This window comes from Aegilops tauschii, chromosome 6, assembly GCF_002575655.3.
Source record: "Aegilops tauschii subsp. strangulata cultivar AL8/78 chromosome 6, Aet v6.0, whole genome shotgun sequence".
Lineage (NCBI taxonomy): Eukaryota > Viridiplantae > Streptophyta > Magnoliopsida > Poales > Poaceae > Aegilops > Aegilops tauschii.
Window position 1 is genome coordinate 105,338,129 of NC_053040.3, and position 17,298 is coordinate 105,355,426.

Genomic DNA, 17,298 nt, shown 5'->3' on the forward strand with positions numbered 1-17,298 from the left:
GATGACAAATGGGAAGGTGCTAGCTATCAAGTGGTAGGCCTTCATGGGGCTGCTTGAGGTGGAAGATCAAGGGCTCGAGACTCCAGTTGGTTTTCGTCCTCACCAAAATGTCACCTCCACTCACAAGCAAGCCCTCTGGCCCTACTGTACTCGGAAGGTCCACCCTGAGACCAGGAAGGAAACCTATGAGTTGTCTACCTATCTGGACATCCTTCACCGTATCTTCCGCGAGACTCTCTTCCCTCGTATTGGGAATCTGGACATGGTACACTCTTACCTTGTGGACATGCTTCTCTTCTGCCAGCGTGAGAAGGACGCAAACACCGGCGAGTCCCTGGACATCTCTCATGTCATGTGGTCTGAGCTTCTGGCGGCTGTTTTTGAGCGCAAGTGCCCAATTTATGGCCCGTTCATCATGTTGCTTATTGAGAGGGCCTGGAGACATACCTATCCTGAGGAGCAGCTGGAAACTGGAGAGTTGGTCTCTCATGAGATCAAGCGTCTGAGGAAGAAGGATAATTGGGGTAGATCTGGAGCTCCATCTTCTGCTGCTGCCATGGAGACCGAGGACGAGGCTGATGCCGGTGATGATGATGAGGATTATGTGCCTCCTGGGACAGAGCCTTCTGCAGCAGAGCCCTCTTGGGCAAAGAAGCTCAAACGCAAGATGAAGAAGCTGTTCTGCATGGAGTCTCATGGTCAGTACATGACTCATGTGGCTGAGAAGAAGGCAAGAGGACGTCACAAGGAGCTGATGCGTCAGATGGGTGCGACAGTCACCAGCGGCTCTGAGGGTCAGATTACTGAGGAGGAGGAGTGGATCCAGCAGCACTGTCCGTGGACCGACTCAGATGCCGAGCAGTTTCCGGGTGAGGACGGCAGTGCAGATGATCACGCAGAGTCCTGATGTTCGAGATCCTCAACATGCTCTCACCTGGAGCCGTAGGTTAGCTCTTTGCCCCTTTTGGTGTCTCGATGCCAAAGGGGGAGAGAGTTTAGGGATTTGCGTCGTTGTGTTGCGAGTGTGTCTTTAACTTGTGCTTTCATTGTGTGCTTTGCTTGGCTTTGTGTTCAGTGAGACTTTAGTTCGAGTCATATGGTGTGAGACATATGCTACCCTATCCTTATCATATCTTTATCTTTGTCTCTAGTCATTTGATATCTCATGAGTTATATGCTTCATTATGTTATCATATCTTTATCTTTGTCTCTAGTCATTTGATATCTCATGAGTTATATGCTTCATTATGTTATATATCCTGCTATCTTGTATCGCTTAGGTTGTTGGTCTCTAAAATACAGGGGGAGTGTTGATCCTAGTATGTGTGTCGTGCAGTTCAAAGCACTTATCTTGATGGCACACATCTAGGGGGAGCCCGTCTATATTTTAGAGATTTGGGGTTTGCTTATGTCCTTTGTCTTTTCCCAGTTGTGCAAATCCCGTATTGTCATCAATCCACCAAAAAGGGGGAGATTGTAAGGGCATATTTAACCCTAAGATGTTTTGGTGATTGATGACAATGCTTTTGCGGACTAATCGTGTGCGTTGAGTGTTTTTCAGAGATTCATCCTTTTGGCACGAGACGATTTCCTCCCCTTGGAGCTTGAAGCAAAGACGGTGTAGTCCTTTCGGATTAGTTTGGTGGACTAGTTTCATAGGGATCATCGTACTATCAAGAGGGGGTCCGTTTTGGAAAGGCTAGGGCGGAATCATCACGTACACTTCCTTTGCCCCTCCCTCCGAGCCTTTCCGTTTCGATGATGGGCTTGTTTCTCTTCTTGTTGTGCCCTCTCTGGTCCCAGCGGTAGTACCGCGGGCCAGAGCGGTAGTACCGCTTGGGTGCTACAAGCGGTAGTACCGCTCTGGAGCGGTAGTACCGCCCAGAGCAATAGTACCGCTAGTAGCCCCCATGTGTGTACTAACTCTGGTCCCAGCGGTAGTACCGCGGGACGGAGCGGTAGTACCGCTTGGGTGCCATAAGCGGTAGTACCGCTCCAGAGCAGTAGTACCGCTAGTGGCCCCAAGCCGTAGTACCGCGGTGGTCTCGTGCTAGTACCGCCTCGATTCAAGGGCTCCTTTTTCGTGTCGGGTTTTACGGTACTGGCCGTGGCTGTGGGGGGTCGTAGTACCGCTCCTGTGCGGTAGTACCGCCCTCCCACCGCGGTAGTACCGCTGTGGGCCAAGCGGTAGTACTGCGATGAGGAGCGCTAGTACCGCTTATAGTGGCAAGCGGTAGTACCGCTGGCACAGCGGTACTACCGCTCTCTTCGGGGCAGAAGTGGGGTAACGGTTGGTTTGTCCCCCCCCCCCACTATATAAAGGGGTCTTCTTCCCCAAAGTTGACTTACCTCTTCCCCCAAAAGCTCCATTGTTGCTCCAAGCTCCATTTTCGCCCGATCTCTCTCCCTAGCCAATCAAACTTGTTGATTTGCTCGGGATTGGTTGAGAAGGCCACGATCTACACTTCCACCAAGAGAAATTTGATTCCCCCCACTTATCCCTAGCGGATCTTGTTACTCTTGGGTGTTTGAGCACCCTAGATGGTTGAGGTCACCGCGGAGCCATAGTCCATTGTGGTGAAGCTTTGTGGTGTCATTGGGAGCCTTCAATTAAGTTGTGGAGATTGCCCCAACCTTGTTTGTAAAGGTCCGGTCGCCGCCTTCAAGGGCACCAATAGTGGAATCACGGCATCTCGCATTGTGTGAGGGCGTGAGGAGAATACGGTGGCCCTTGTGGCTTCTTGGGGAGCATTGTGCCTCCACACCGCTCCAACGGAGACGTACTTCCCCTTAAAAGGAAGGAACTTCGGTAACACATCCTTGTCTTCACCGGCTCCACTCTTGGTTATCTCGTTCCTTTACTTTAGCTAGTTTACTTGTGTTATATCTCTTACTTGCTTGCGTGCTTGTTGTCGTTGCATCATATAGGTTGCTCACTTAGTTGCATATCTAGACAACCTATTTTGATGCAAAGTTTAATTTGGTAAAGAAAAGCTAAAAATTGTTAGTTGCCTATTCACCCCCCCCCCTCTAGTCAACTATATCGATCCTTTCAACCTCTGTAGCTTTTGTTGTTTAATTAGTCAGCATGTGCAGGTTCATATAGTAGTACACATGTGTGAATAGAAACTCTTCATGTAAGGTGGCAGTAAAAGGCCTTTCGATTTTACCTTAGGCACTACAAGCAGCCAATAGATAGGCCCATTGCTTGCATGATGATAAATTTTGCCCACAAGAATGTCCTAACAAATCTGATCTTTGATTGCAGCTAAAAGAGAGCTGACTAGGCTCGCCTGGGAAAGCAGGTAAGCACATTCGTGTCTGGTGTGTCAGATCTGCTAAATTGAACTCTTGCACTTCAAGATAGATTTCCATGTATTATTACTTTTGACTGACAGCGAGTTTATAAATTGTTGCTCTGTAGTGATAATACTCTTAGATTATTTCAGCCTTCTTGATTTGAATGCTGAAATATCTTTCTGACCCTATACAAAAAATATTGTTTTGTCTAAATAATGAATCGCATATTTTTTACTGTTGGCAAATGAATTATTTATGTATAGTTACTACCAAATTATCAGAATAATAAATCTATCGCTCGCTCCAATTATTTGTAATTCTGGGTTAGGCTTTTCTTATCTAAACTACTTGATGTGACAAAATATCTTAAACAAGCTCTGTGATTTCTATGCTCTCTTATATTATCAAAGATGATTGCACTTATATGATATGTTTGATAGTTCCTATATACTCCGAAAGAAAAAATAGCTGATGTTCCGCTCCCTGTAGGCCTGCACTCGCGTCGCACCCTTTCCTCTCCCTGCCGCCTCGCCTCTCTCCCTGCCTGCTCGTTGCCCCGGTCGTCTCTGATGGTGCTCCTAGATGTGCTATACATCACCTCCTCACCTCCTTGGCCACTTCGGTGCCCATGGCTTTCTGCTGGAATGAATAGTTACTGCTGGAATGAATAGTTACTCCCAAAATGAGATATCTCGTGCCACCGTGTTTGATTCACGTGCCCCATCGGTCGGAAGCCATTCTTGCTAGGGCGATGATGATTAGCCGTGGGTATCAAGTTGGGTCCTCCCTCTTGTCTCTAGAATCCTTTTTGATCCTGTGATACTTATTGTTCTGTCCTTTGGATGGTCACTCTTATTGAGTGATAACCAGGGCAGCTCCACTGTATAAACAGATTGATCTGGTGATAAGAGATGATGGGGGTAGATTATATGATCGAGGAAAGGCAAATCTGAGCCCATATGCATTGAACCCTGAACCCTTTTTATTCGCACGTGCCCCACCGGTCGGAAGCCATCCTTGCTAGGGCGATGATGATTCGCTGTGGCTGAAATAAGTGTGCCTTTGAGCAATCAAGGCACCTGTGGGTATCAAGTTGGGTCCTCCCTCTTGTCTCTAGAATCCTTTTTGATCATGTGATGTCCTTGGATGGTCATTCTTATCGAGTGATAACCAGGGCAGCTCCACTGTATAAACAGATTAATCTGGTGACAAGAGATGGCGGGGGTAGATTATATGATCGAGGAAAGGCAAATCTGAGCCCACTATGCATTGAACCCTGAACCCTTTTTATTTGTATTTAAAGGTGTTGCTTATTTATGCTCCAGTGTTTATAGCCGTCTTATGTGAATATTTCTTCTCTCTCATACCTTTATTGCATATAAGTTGTTCTTAACTTTTATTGTTTGTTGTTGGTCCTTGATTTCATCTGGTTAAGAGTAAGCAAGTTGTCGGTTCAATGGCTTGTTTTAATTTGTTGATAAACCAGCAGAAACCACAGTGTCATGTTTCTAATAACAGCGTCTTTAGGCTGGTTAATGTTTGTATTGGAGCCCACTACCTTTTATTTCGCTTGTTTCTTACCATCTTCCTTGCTTCTCTGGCTGTTTCACGGTTGGGATGGTGGCGTGGCGTTGGGGCTGTCTTGCGGGTTGGCCGGAGAGGGAGCACACCGAGTGGGCTTCTAAGATGGCTGAGGTGATTATTTGCTCCCTTGTTTGTCTTTCCCTTTGTGATGTGTATGTGCTCATCAAGGGCTTTGTTGTTTTTTAGGGATTTGTCTAGGGTTTCCTGGTTAATCCATTCTGATTTTGGTCTGCTCATGCTCTTGGCTTCCGGACCGTGGTGCTCAAGGTGGTCTGGCTGTCGCCGCCGCCCCTGCTTGACGATGCTGCACCCCTGCTCGATCACTTTATAAAAATAGCGTATGCAGAAGTGAAAACGAGTCAAACAGATGATCAGTGCCTCAGTCCTTCAGTACTTGAGGTATGTGTTGACTGTATTAATGCTATTATGTTTTTAGTGGCCAATATTTCTAACGAGTGTATAAAACCGCAGTTGACCATGGTCAACATATGAGTTTAATTGGTGTCTAAGATAATTAGTAGCATGATTTTATAAAGCTCCAGTTCCATGGTTCTGAGCACTTGTGTTTAATTGGAATCACTTGTTATTATAGAACTATGTTGTTGATTGTAGTTCCATGTAGCTTGAGTATTTATCTGTACTTGAAGTCTACAAGTGTTTTCTTAAGTATACCAGAACCACCTGACCGAGAATAATTAATTTCGTAACTATTAAGTAAACTGAATTGAGCATTTCTTAGATTTTTTGGTTCAGAGCTTTTATTGTCTCTTTGGTAATATGTTGGAGTTTACTTTTCCTGTGGCATACGTTTATTTTGGAAGTTATTTGCATGTATACTGGTATGTGGTTGTCTACGTGCCCCCTTATAGTTGGGCATAAGTTCGGATAGTATTCCAAGTCTTTGTATTAATGCTACTGGTTTTTGGGTATGAGATTCATCAGTTCCAGTGTCCATGCTATAGGACTTCATTCTGTGCTTCTGAGTGTTGGGCATGTGCTCCTAGATGCACCTCAAGCTTGCTATGTCCATCTGCTCTACTTGTTTTTGTTTGGCATTTTCAGATATGTTTTTTATGTTACTTCTCTGCTTTCGTGATTATCTGCACTTCTCGATTGCAGGGTTCATTGCTTCTGCATATGGCTAGCTCTATTTATTAGTTCGCCTTATTTTGTTTCCTGGCTCACACTTTTGTTTCACAGCTTGTTTCAGCTTAGAAGCGAGTCTCCGAGTCCGCTGTGTTTTTGGAGCTGCTGACTGGTGGTGGTGTTGCAATGTTCACAGGGTAAACAGTGCCCAGCTCTATTTCCTGTTGCTTGGTACATGGTTCTTCTTCTTTTGTCCCTCGGTGTTTATTTTATACTTCGCTACAACATTGGTTCAATTTGTCCCTCAGTGTGAAACAATTTATTTGGTTAGAATTGTATACACAAAGGGATTGCACCGTTTGAATTGTGGATGGATAGCTGAACCATGTAGATTGAGGTTTCTCACTTTCATACAATACAGTTTGCTTCGGCATGTGTCTGCCTTTGAGGTACTAGGAGATGATGCAGGTAAAGGCACTCTCCAGTTTCTGATGGTATGCACATGTGGGAAAATCTGGGCACTATATGTTGATTCAGTACTGAAGTTTGTCTGCTAGCCTTTTTTGGTATACATATGTTTTGATGCTTGTGGTTAGCTGAAAAGAAAAGGAACCTGGACTTTTGTTTTTTAAGACTTTATTAATATTCTATTAGAGTGAACTGAGTTGTCGTAGCCTTTTGGTTTAGTCAGACATAGCGTTTTTGTTGATGCTTCATCAATATACTTAATCACTTGCTATTTCCTATGCTCTTCTACAATACAGGATTAGGAGTTGGAAAGTTATTTATTTTATCTGCCAAAAAATTTGCTTGAAAATTATAGTATGTTTTGTCATCCATCTTTTAACCATGTTGTCCTGGGAAATATAGTGCCTTTCCTCCTCAATGCTTAGTAGATCTATGGTATGCTTTAATGTAATCTCAAGCCAGAACGAATTTCCTTGACTCGGCTTTCTTTTCCCTCGGTTCGCCTGTAGTTGAGGTACACCTGGCTGTCCAACTAATGGGTCAATTTTGACTTTTGACTTGCAGTATGCATATGATTGGATATGCGCTTTCAGCTTTCGTGTCATCGATGGTTTCAGATTCCTCCATCCTTACTACACTGCCTATAGTTTCTTAGGTAAATCTGCTCATCCTTTTGTATCTATTGCTTATGTATGTGTACAAATACATTTAGCTCTGACTTTCTGGGTCATGGATCAGGTTGGTAGCCTTGCATGAAAAGGAATACTCTGGACTAGAATTTCTACCTAATCATATGCCTCTGTGTGTTTTGTAGTCATGTTTTTAATATGTTTCCTATTGCTTGCGTGTGCCTTAAAAGAACAGAGCCTCTACGTTCTAATAATTCCTTGATTTTCAATTCACAGTAGTACTATAGTTGCTTAATAGTACTAGGTTGGAAGGATATGTGCATATTAAAGACTAGATGTCGTTGGTGGTACTAATTTGGAATGGTGCACTGCCAACTATTTCGAATTTTGACTAGCTTCAGTACTTGGTCCGCGCGTCGATGAGGTGAGCAAGGGCAGTTGGCTTGCCTCTCCGTGCTCCCATTCGCCCCCTTCTCTTTGGACCCCCGCTATTTTTTCATATTAGATGCTCTCCTGCTTTGGCTAAATCAGATAGAGGCTTGAAGCATATTCAGTTTAAATAAATGAGTATAACCAGTCTTCTCTAGCTATTCTTTGTGTGAAAATTGAGAATATGTTTGCTCGTTTGTTTTGTTTGGTGCCTGTGTCTTTTAGTCTTTGGAGGGAAAAATGTTCTCTTTGCTTAATATTCCCTCTGTAAAGTATTTCTAAACGCTCTTATAATACTGTCGGTCCCATTGCTGACCCGTAGAGAGGCGTCCGTGGGGGTCTCCATGGTTGCCGGTGACCGAACGCGACCACCGCTGCCGATCCCCGCTAACTTTTTATATTAGATGCTCTCCTGCTTTGGCTAAATCAGATAGAGGCTTTAAGCATATTCAGTTTAAATAATGACAGTCCTAATTTGGATAAATGAAATAACAAGAGCTTCAGACTAATGTGGAATAATTGGTCAAAATAGAAGAGTTTAGTTCCTGGCAGTTTAGTTAGTGGCCTATATGAATTTGATTTGGCCCACAATAATTTTGCACAATTATTGATTTGCTAGCATATATTCTAAACTTAATTTTGTTAGCTCCTATCTCGTGTTCTTTCTTACAATATCTTTTTATATACCGTGCTTCACGAGAGTTTCTCCATGTTTATGAAGAAAAGATTTGGGTTCAGAGCACCTTCGGTTATAAGAATTTGTTTTCTAATTCTTGCTGGCCAGTCGCAAAACATTAATTTTTGTTTGCTTTACAATTTTTCAGAAGTAATAGGAAATGACGAGCTCCTACTTTTTATGCCAGCTCTATGACGTAGGTGAGCTGCGACCTTCTTTCCCACGTGTTTGTGATAATCAGTTAACCTCCAGAGGGAATTTTGATTGTGATTAGTATCTTTAGACATTGACCATGCATGTTCGTCAGTACTCACCATCTCTTTCATTTCTCCTCATTTCTTAAATGTATTGACCTCTGGTATATACAACTAAATCGATGTGCCAAACAACAAAAAATAGCTATACATTGGAAGATTTGAATGCTATTTTATTGGAGTAGTTCTGAAATTCTGCCTCATTTTTTTCCCATTCGTGTTATTTCTCATAGTTTTAAACTAAAAGGAGTAACTATTAAAAATGTCTCTGATTAGCCTATTGTTAAAGTTCGAGATACTAGGGTTGATGCTTGAGTATAGAAATCGTTGAATTCCATATATCTCACAGTTTGTTTGTATCATATTTGTGTGAGGTGGTCCCTATGAAGTACATCGACAAGGCAGATGGATTACGCGACTTATTAGTTTGCTTAGTGATAATGGCTCCGTAGTTGGCTCTTTTTAATATATTCCTGTTCTTATTACCTCTTATGTGTTTTTGCTTTTGGTATCGAACTTTATGTCGAATGTCTATCTTTTGTGGTCGTATGAACGCACCGAGCTTGATCCTGCCTTATAAACTGATGTTGATCTTGTACTCCATTGTGTTTTACTTTTATCACAATTGAATGTTTCTTTATTTATTATTATCCTGTATAATGCAAATGCTATACCTCGGTTGCTACTGACATAGTGTTACTTGCTTCGGCAAAACACTTGGACCGGTACCCTCGCGCCAGGGCGCGATCCCAATCTAGTGGATATGGTTGTCGGGGGAGTGGGCCGCGTGTTGTGGGCGGGGCGAGTGGGTTGCGTTGTCGTTCGCAGCGTTCTCCCTCCATCCCGAACGGTCAACTATGTATGACGTGGCTGGCTATACGCTTCAAGATTCGTTCGTTTGATCGAGTGGCTTTGGGCGTGTTCGGACGCAGCTCCTAAAAATCAGACGTTCGGGAGTTACTGATTCCGAAAATGTAAACTATGTAACAAAAGTTATACTATAGGAAAACTCTTTCAATACAAATCCAAAAGCACATTTTTTTGTATCATATAATTCATATTTTTTTAGTTTTATAGATGGTCGAAGTTTGACACAAAATACAATGGGGCCAAATAAACCCCTCCCTCGTTCAAGCGTATCCCTTGCTGTGAGCGTTAGGGGTTCGATCGCCCACTAGCGTACGTAGATGGGCCAACCCATTAAGAATCGAAGCGAAGCAAGCTAGCGGCCGCTGAGACCGATTTGAGGAAGCTTCTAGAACGTTTCTGACTAGTTTCGCGAACCTTCTGGAAGGTTACAAAACCGATTTTTTTGTAATAGCTTTTCGGGTTATTTTAGTTTTTCCTCTTGCTTTTCTTTTTAAAATTTTGTGGTCCTTTTCTGTTTTTCATTTTCTACTCTATTCGTTTTTTTAATTCACAAATTTCGGAAAATGTTTAAAATCTTCAAAACTGTGTGCAACTATAAAATTTGTTCGCTTTTTTCGAAATTTGTTAAGGTTTTCAAAAACTGTTCATGTTTTTTTCTAAAAATGTTGGGAATTTAAAAAAAATTTAGTAATAACAAAAAATGTTCAGAATTTTAAAAATTGTTCACCTATTTTCAAATTTGAGAAAAAATTTATTTCATGAAGAAATTTTGAATTCAATAATAATTTCAGTTCCGTGAATTTTTTTAGTTCATGAGAAAATTTCCAAATTCAAGAAAATAGAAAAAGGAAAGAAATAGAAAAAAAGGAACATAAACAGGAGAAAGAAAAATATAAAAATAAAAATTCCGGTTCAGGAACCTTGTTGAAGGTTCCCAAAACCCACAAAAACTGGCTGGGAACGAATACCGGAACGTGGAAGTTGTATGTATCTTCTATGTCTAAATAGAGGCACCCCGCTAGGTAAAGCCACGTCACCCATTTTGTTTTAGCCGTTGATACAGCATAGATCGGTAGCCTATAGTCGTCCGATCAAGTGTTGGCCAAATTTACTAAGAGATGCCACCGCTAAGTGACCATACCGTTTCGTTCTTTTACCGTTCGCTGCTGGCCTCCAGCTCAATTTTCTGGCCTGGGCGTAGGCTCTGCCGATTTGGACACTAAAAAGCCCATTCGAAGCCCATATGTCAAGATGCTACGACCCACACCCTTCCGTCAAATTGGTCGGAAGAAAAGAACCCTTTCATCAAGCCGCCGCCGCAACATCCCTTCCTCCGCCGCCACCACCTGCCGTTCCCCGACCAGCCGATGCGGTCTCTCATGCTCTCCCAGCAGCCGCCACCACTCATGCTTGGCTCCAGCCAGCCGCCCGTGTTAACCCTGTCGCCCTCACCTCTGGCGGTCCCTCGGCGACCAACCTCTCCAGAGATGCGGGATCCTGCCGCCGCCACCATGGATTCCGCCGCCACGTTGACGCTCTACCAGCGCTGCCGGCACAATCGATGGTCCTCATGGCCAGCCACCGCCACCGCCACACCCATTGCCCCCCTGCCAATGACCGCCGGTAGCCCTTCCGTTGCTCCACAGATGAGCATTAACTCCATCAAATTAGTTAGTCTTCCCCGCTTTTATGTCGCAATCTCATCCACAAATGCACACGAAACGTCCTCGCACCACTCAATTTACGACCTTCATTATCTTCGACTCCGTTACCCTGCAAATGCGGAGAAACTGTGCTTAAAACCACTCTGTACTGCAACGCCTGCTCACATCCACGTCTGGGAGGCATGGAGGAGGCCTTCTCCACTGAATCCACTCATTGGTCTCTTCTGGACCTTCTTCACGGTCTATTTCCCTGCTTCTTCTGAACGAGCGTTGCCACCATGATTCACTCCTCCTCGATCTGACGCCCATGCCCACTTTCATCAACAGCCCCCAAAGCCTACTGCAGGTTCACCTGCGTCTACACCGGCAATGCTCTGCTTCAGTCTTGCTCCCCCCGACCTCCGTCTGGCCACTCCAACCAAGCACGTATGATCGCCAAGATCCGGGACGCAGCCACGAAGACCCTCCGCAGGACACCGTTCGATCTCCTTTACCTATCCTCGCAGAAGGTCAGGTGCTTTGGTTCGTGTCGAGTTCCCTCTGAGAGATTTTTATTTTTCTCGATTATATGTTGTGTGTTAGAGTAATACAGTACATGAATGATGCATCCCCGTCCCTGCTCCAAGCCTCCAACATGTTCTGATATGGATATTCTGAACCTCATATACCACATTCCGTCTGATGCATTGTTGGTCCCAAATTCACATGTGTGGTTTCATATTTTAAATTTGTTAGGGCATACAATTGCTAATTAGTTTTTTCTTTTGTCTGTAGATTCATCATTGTCTTTGCCCAGATTGCAGCTTTGATATGAGTTGCCCAAAATAAAACGTAGTAGCAGGTAAGGTTCTGTTGCTGTGGTTTACATGGTCAGTACTGGATGGTTCGATGAGATTAAAGTGTTGCCTTCATTTTGCTTAACACCTCATTCTGGCAAATTAGTGGTTATGCATAATTGTAAAGATTCAATTTATTGAGGGTTTAGTCGACCAGTTAAATGGCTTTTTGTGTTAACATGGTAATGCAAATTTTAGTCTTAACATGTGCAATACTTCAGTCATTCATTGTACATTGTGGCAAGTGAAGTAAAAATATTTCTGGATGATTTTGTTTCATTACATTTAATCCATTTGGCATGTTGTATATTTGTTAATTGTGTTATCGAGGCATGATGTACCCTTTCTACACCTGAAGCCCTTGCATAATTTAAGAACAATGCCTACCCAAATGCATTTTTTAGCTCTGTTTATTCCGAGAAAATTGTAATCCTACAAGTTTTCGCAGCAACGCGCGGGGTGTCATCTAGTACTACAAATGGGTCAGTCCAAATCGCTCACTTGAGTCGCTCATATGTGCGTTTCATCAACAGTTTGACGCACAATGCAACAAATAGGGTTTTCCAATAGAATCTATAGCCAACTCTCTGTCAGCCAACCCCGTACCATATCGCACGGTGGACACCGGTTCAACCAGTACTTTAATGTCTCCCAATTTTTCCATGGCTAAAGTGTACGCTTCAACATCACTGTCTCCTAGCTTCACAATCTTAGTCCTAGGCTCAGCGATTTGAGAAACAGAAAATAATGCGTCAAAACCAAACATTTTCCCCCAAAGTATATACTCCCTCCGCCCGGAAAAATTTGTCCCAAGCCTATCCCTCAAATGGAAGTATCTAGCACTAACTTTGTGCTAAATACATCAACTTGAGGGACAAGTCTTTTCAGACGGATGGAGTACATGTCAAGATAGTTCTCGGTTGTGACGCTCCAAACATCTGGAAGAACTTGGTAAAAAGCAATCATCGCCTATTTTTGTGCGAAAAGTGGCTGCAGCTACCGAGCTCCAATGTTCTTGGTATTTGAAATTTTTGAAAAACACACATTGGATGCTCAAAAAAATCTTGAAACAAATACGTGAATACGTACACATATTCCTAAGGCCTAGTAAAAATCTGGAAAAGAAATACTTTATATTTTGGGAAATACAAAAAAAATTCTGACAGAAAATGGCACCCCTTTTCTCCTACATACTGTTAGAAATTTGCTTTTTTCTATAGCCCAAAACAAAACGAGATTTGTCCCAAAACTTTCCACGGGTATTCAGAATATGTATATGTATCCCCGGGAAAAAATTCACATTTTTTTGAAACTTCCAAAACACAAATTTCAAATTGTTTAAATATAAAGAGCACTGGATCAGCTCGGGTGTTGCAACGCCTCTCTCTATTTTTGTGGTGCTATCAAACGCATTTGGTGCCCCCACGGCCGAGTGATGCAGCCACATGCGGGAAATTCAAGCCGCTCAGGTGGCACCCCAGTCCCGGCAATCCTCGGACAAAACACTGCCCATGTACAATTCAGGCACATAGGCACATGGTACCGATCTATTTGATCTCAACAGCCGGCGTATAGTATTAGTTAAGAAGTGGGCACAGATCAAGACGCTACATTGGTTGGACCGGATAAAGGGTGTCACATAGCTCGGCCTTCAAAACGCCTCACTCTGCACAAAGTTACTAGTCTCAGATTCTTACATTTTCTTTCAGCTTTAGGGTCTGTATCTGAAACAAACACCTATTTGAAATTTGTTTTTAAAAACTAGTTAAAATCTGATTCGGACTATTTCTAGTGTAGTAAGCACATCTCGGTGTACTTCTATGTCAAAGCTGATTATGTTGAATCTATTTTGGCAGCACAACAAGTCCATAGATGAACAAACAAGGAATAAGCAAGCACTATTAAGAATTCAAGGACTAAACAAGGGCTAAGCGTGATATTTATTCTGAACCTCCAGACTCGCATCTACCTAGCCTGCCGTGACTAAATTGACACCGACAAGAATTCCGTGGTACATGTCGGCCGGTGCGATAGTTTTCAGTGCGTCCAACTCCTATGTTTTCTAGTACCAAAGAAGATATGCAACACTTGACACAAAAAAAATATAAAAATAAAATAAAAGGGGATCTACTTCTCTCTCAAGATACTGGCCGGATGGCTACTGCAAGGTAAACAACTTGAGGACTCGGATACATAATGCGAACATGAAGAATGTATAGCTCGAGCTCAAGCAACACACGCGCCACCACCACTGACCACACACATTTTCTAAGAAAAGCAGGAGAGATGATTCAACTCATTTTATAATTTTGTTTTGCAATTCAATAGCACCGCCCCAGAACCCATACTATCCTACCTTCTTTATACACATAGTAATGGAAGAGGGGTACAATTATTTCCAACAACTTTTTACGGACAAAAAGGCTTCCAGTTCATTGGCTCAAATCAATTCGATGACATCATGTCGGTTCTTGGCTTCAGTAGAAAAATTGCATCATGGTAGAATCCGACGGCTTTAGTTCTCGTTTGCAAATTATGAAGATGGCCATCTAGTCTAGTACTATGGTGCACCTGCAAGATTGCAGTCTTTTATGTTGCACATGTTGTTAGATGGACATATTTACAACACACTCTTCGCTTTGCCAACCGGCAACAGCAACAACAACCAAGAGGTGAAATTTCAGCAAAACAGAATTCAACATAACTTCTGCCTCTTTCGGTATTTTACAAAAAACTCTTAAACCACTAAACCAAATAATACCAAATTTTGGTAGACGAGTAGAACACGACTTTCTGAGATCCCTCAAAATTTCAGCTCAACCGGACACGGTTAACCTACCCAAAAAGTTTGTCTCTCAAAACTACTCAGTTCTGAAACTGTAGCGGTCCGAGTTGACAAAACCAATCTCTAATATTATGCTCCGCGGATCCAATCCTCAAACCAGCTAACCAGATTGAAGTACTCAAAGTAAGTAATGATCTCACCAAGTTTGGGGTCAATCTAAGCACGTTAGAATCTCTAGTCACCAGTTTGAACACTGTCTAGTCAGAAGCAACAAACCTGGATAGAACCTCCACTTCTTTTTCCCCTTCTCTTCTCTCAGGTTATGTTCCTCTCTTGTGTGCTCCCCCACTCTCACAATGGTAGCCACCACCAACAGGGGTTAAGTGGCTAGGGTTTTCTTCTCTACTCCCTTCACTAGGAGCACTCACAACCATTGGATGCAAATCAAATCAACGGCTCACACGTATTAGACTTTTAGGCTGATATTGGGATGCGAACACACCTTCATGTGGAGGTACTTAGCCCAACACTATGAATAGGCTGACTAGAGAATTGTTTGAAAACACCACGATTAGATCCAAAATTTACTTATCTGCTTCGCATAGTAGAGGCTGAGAAAAGTTCTCTAGTGCTGCCGTAGACGCTCACAAAAAATATTTCCCATGTGCCTCCAATTCCTATCTCATGTTAGCTGGTGGATCTCGTCTATCTTAACACCTATACACAATCGATCACGTAGCAATATTTCTTCTTTAGCAGACAAGTGGGAGAGCTGCCTAAGTGCGTAGGATATAAGAGCTATGCTTTTCCAACGCTATCCATAAATCCATTGTATCCTCATATAAATATTCAGCAAACGGCATCTACAACGGATTCCTTTGGTTGCTCGCTCGACTTTTTAATAATGTTGTACATATGGTAGTACGCCCGCGTGTACAAGATTGATTATTTAACCATCAGTTTTTTCTTTGAAAAGAAGGTTGAAACCCCCAACCTCTGCATCACGTGCACACAACAAATTTTAATTAAAAGTTGATGCACGACGACGATGCCGAATACATCAATGCACTGAAATTGACTACTATAGCATGAATACAACTAAGTCGACCTCCTCCTCAGCAATGCCTTCAAGAATTAAATACATGCACTCGTGCCACCATCGTCGCCTATGGTCGACTTCTCGGTATAGTTCTAGCTAGCCTTAATTTTATGTTCCCAGAAGAGATTAAATTTTCTGACCTTATGTATGCTTAATGAACGAAAATATATAAATTAAGTTGATTGCCGTTATCATATATGTGATCATCTCATATTCTCATCCGTGGGCTAGATTAGCCTTGTCCGGCGTCTGATGTAGTTTGTTTCTACGTACATAGTTCTAGTTACAACAACCATAATTTGTTTTATTTAATAAAATAGTTTGATTTTGTTGACTGTAGATAAGGCCAGTGTGTCTCATATGGCCTGAATGTGAACTATCATCTTTAATCGCTCGATGACATATCTAATACAGTTGTCCTATTGTTGGAATTTAATCGAGCAAACACTACTAAGCATGATATACTAATATGTATTCTGAACCTTGTGACTCATATCTAGTTTGTGGTGACCAGACAGAAACAAGCAAGAATTCCGAGGTACATGACAGCTGATGGGATAGTTTCCGGTGCGTCCAACCCCTACGTATGCTTGTACCAACAAAGAATTGCAATACTTGATACCCATAAAAATTAAAAATTAAATCAAATTAAAGGTGATCCACTTCTCTCTCAAACAGCTGGCCGGATGGCTACTCCAGGGCAACAACCTGAGGACTCGGATACTTAATGTGAGCATGAAGAATGTATAGCTCGAGCTCACGCAACACACACGCTACCACACGAACACTCTGTAAGCAAAGCAGAAGAGGTGCTTCAACACATTTCATAATTTTGTTTCGCAATTCATTAGCACTGCCCAGAACCCATAGTTTTTGTTTTACCCAGCTGATGCAACAACAGATTGACAAGGTAAAGCCGCTGAGAGTTCTTGGAAAAAAGAGAGCGAAGGTTTTAGGCTTCCAAGGTGTGGCATTAAGAAAGCCACAGTGGTTTCATGCGTTTGGTAACCGGAGACAAAGGTTCAGCCGCCCAGCTTCATGTTCAGACAGTGCAGTTTGCAGACGTGGCACAACAGAATCACTGACCATCTGTAAGTAGAGGAATGCAGCGCAATCGAAAGCAAAGCTCTGTAGATCAAGGGACGAATAGGCAGCCACTCAATGCGCCAAGTCCCCATTAGGCCGGCACCACAGAGTAAACCCACCGACCGTGAGGAGAGAAATCTTCCAACCATATGTATCCCCATGTACGATCCGGCGTACAAGAGAATTGTTTCAAAGCACCATGATTAGATCCAAATTCTACGTTTTTGGCTTGCCATAAAAGTTTTGGACCTCGCGTAGTAGAGGCTGAGGAAAGTTCTCCGGTACTCCTGCTGATCATCGCGTAAAACATTTCCCAGGTGCCTCCAACTCCTATCTCATGTTTAAAGCTGGTGAATCTCGTGTATCTAGCACCTATACACAATCGATCATATAGCAGCATTTTGTTTTTAGCAGACAAGCAAGAGAGCTGCCTAAGTGTGTATATAAGAGCTATGCTTTTCCAACCCTATCCATGAATCCATCGTATCCTTATATAAATATCCAGCAAACAACAAGGACACTCGATTAATAG

The 17,298-nt window shown here is 42.8% G+C and overlaps 1 long non-coding RNA gene across 2 annotated transcripts; it reads left to right on the forward strand.

The window, feature by feature from the left end:
- The first annotated feature begins 10,570 nt into the window (after nucleotides 1-10,570).
- LOC109734674 (uncharacterized) lies at nucleotides 10,571-12,080 on the forward strand. 2 transcript variants are annotated; one of them, XR_012187296.1, is made up of 2 exons: nucleotides 10,571-11,482; nucleotides 11,735-12,080. It is a non-coding gene; the product is annotated as an uncharacterized lncRNA (long non-coding RNA). The 2 variants fall into 2 exon arrangements; XR_012187295.1 differs by having other exon boundaries at nucleotides 10,571-11,469.
- Nucleotides 12,081-17,298: the final 5,218 nt, after the last annotated feature.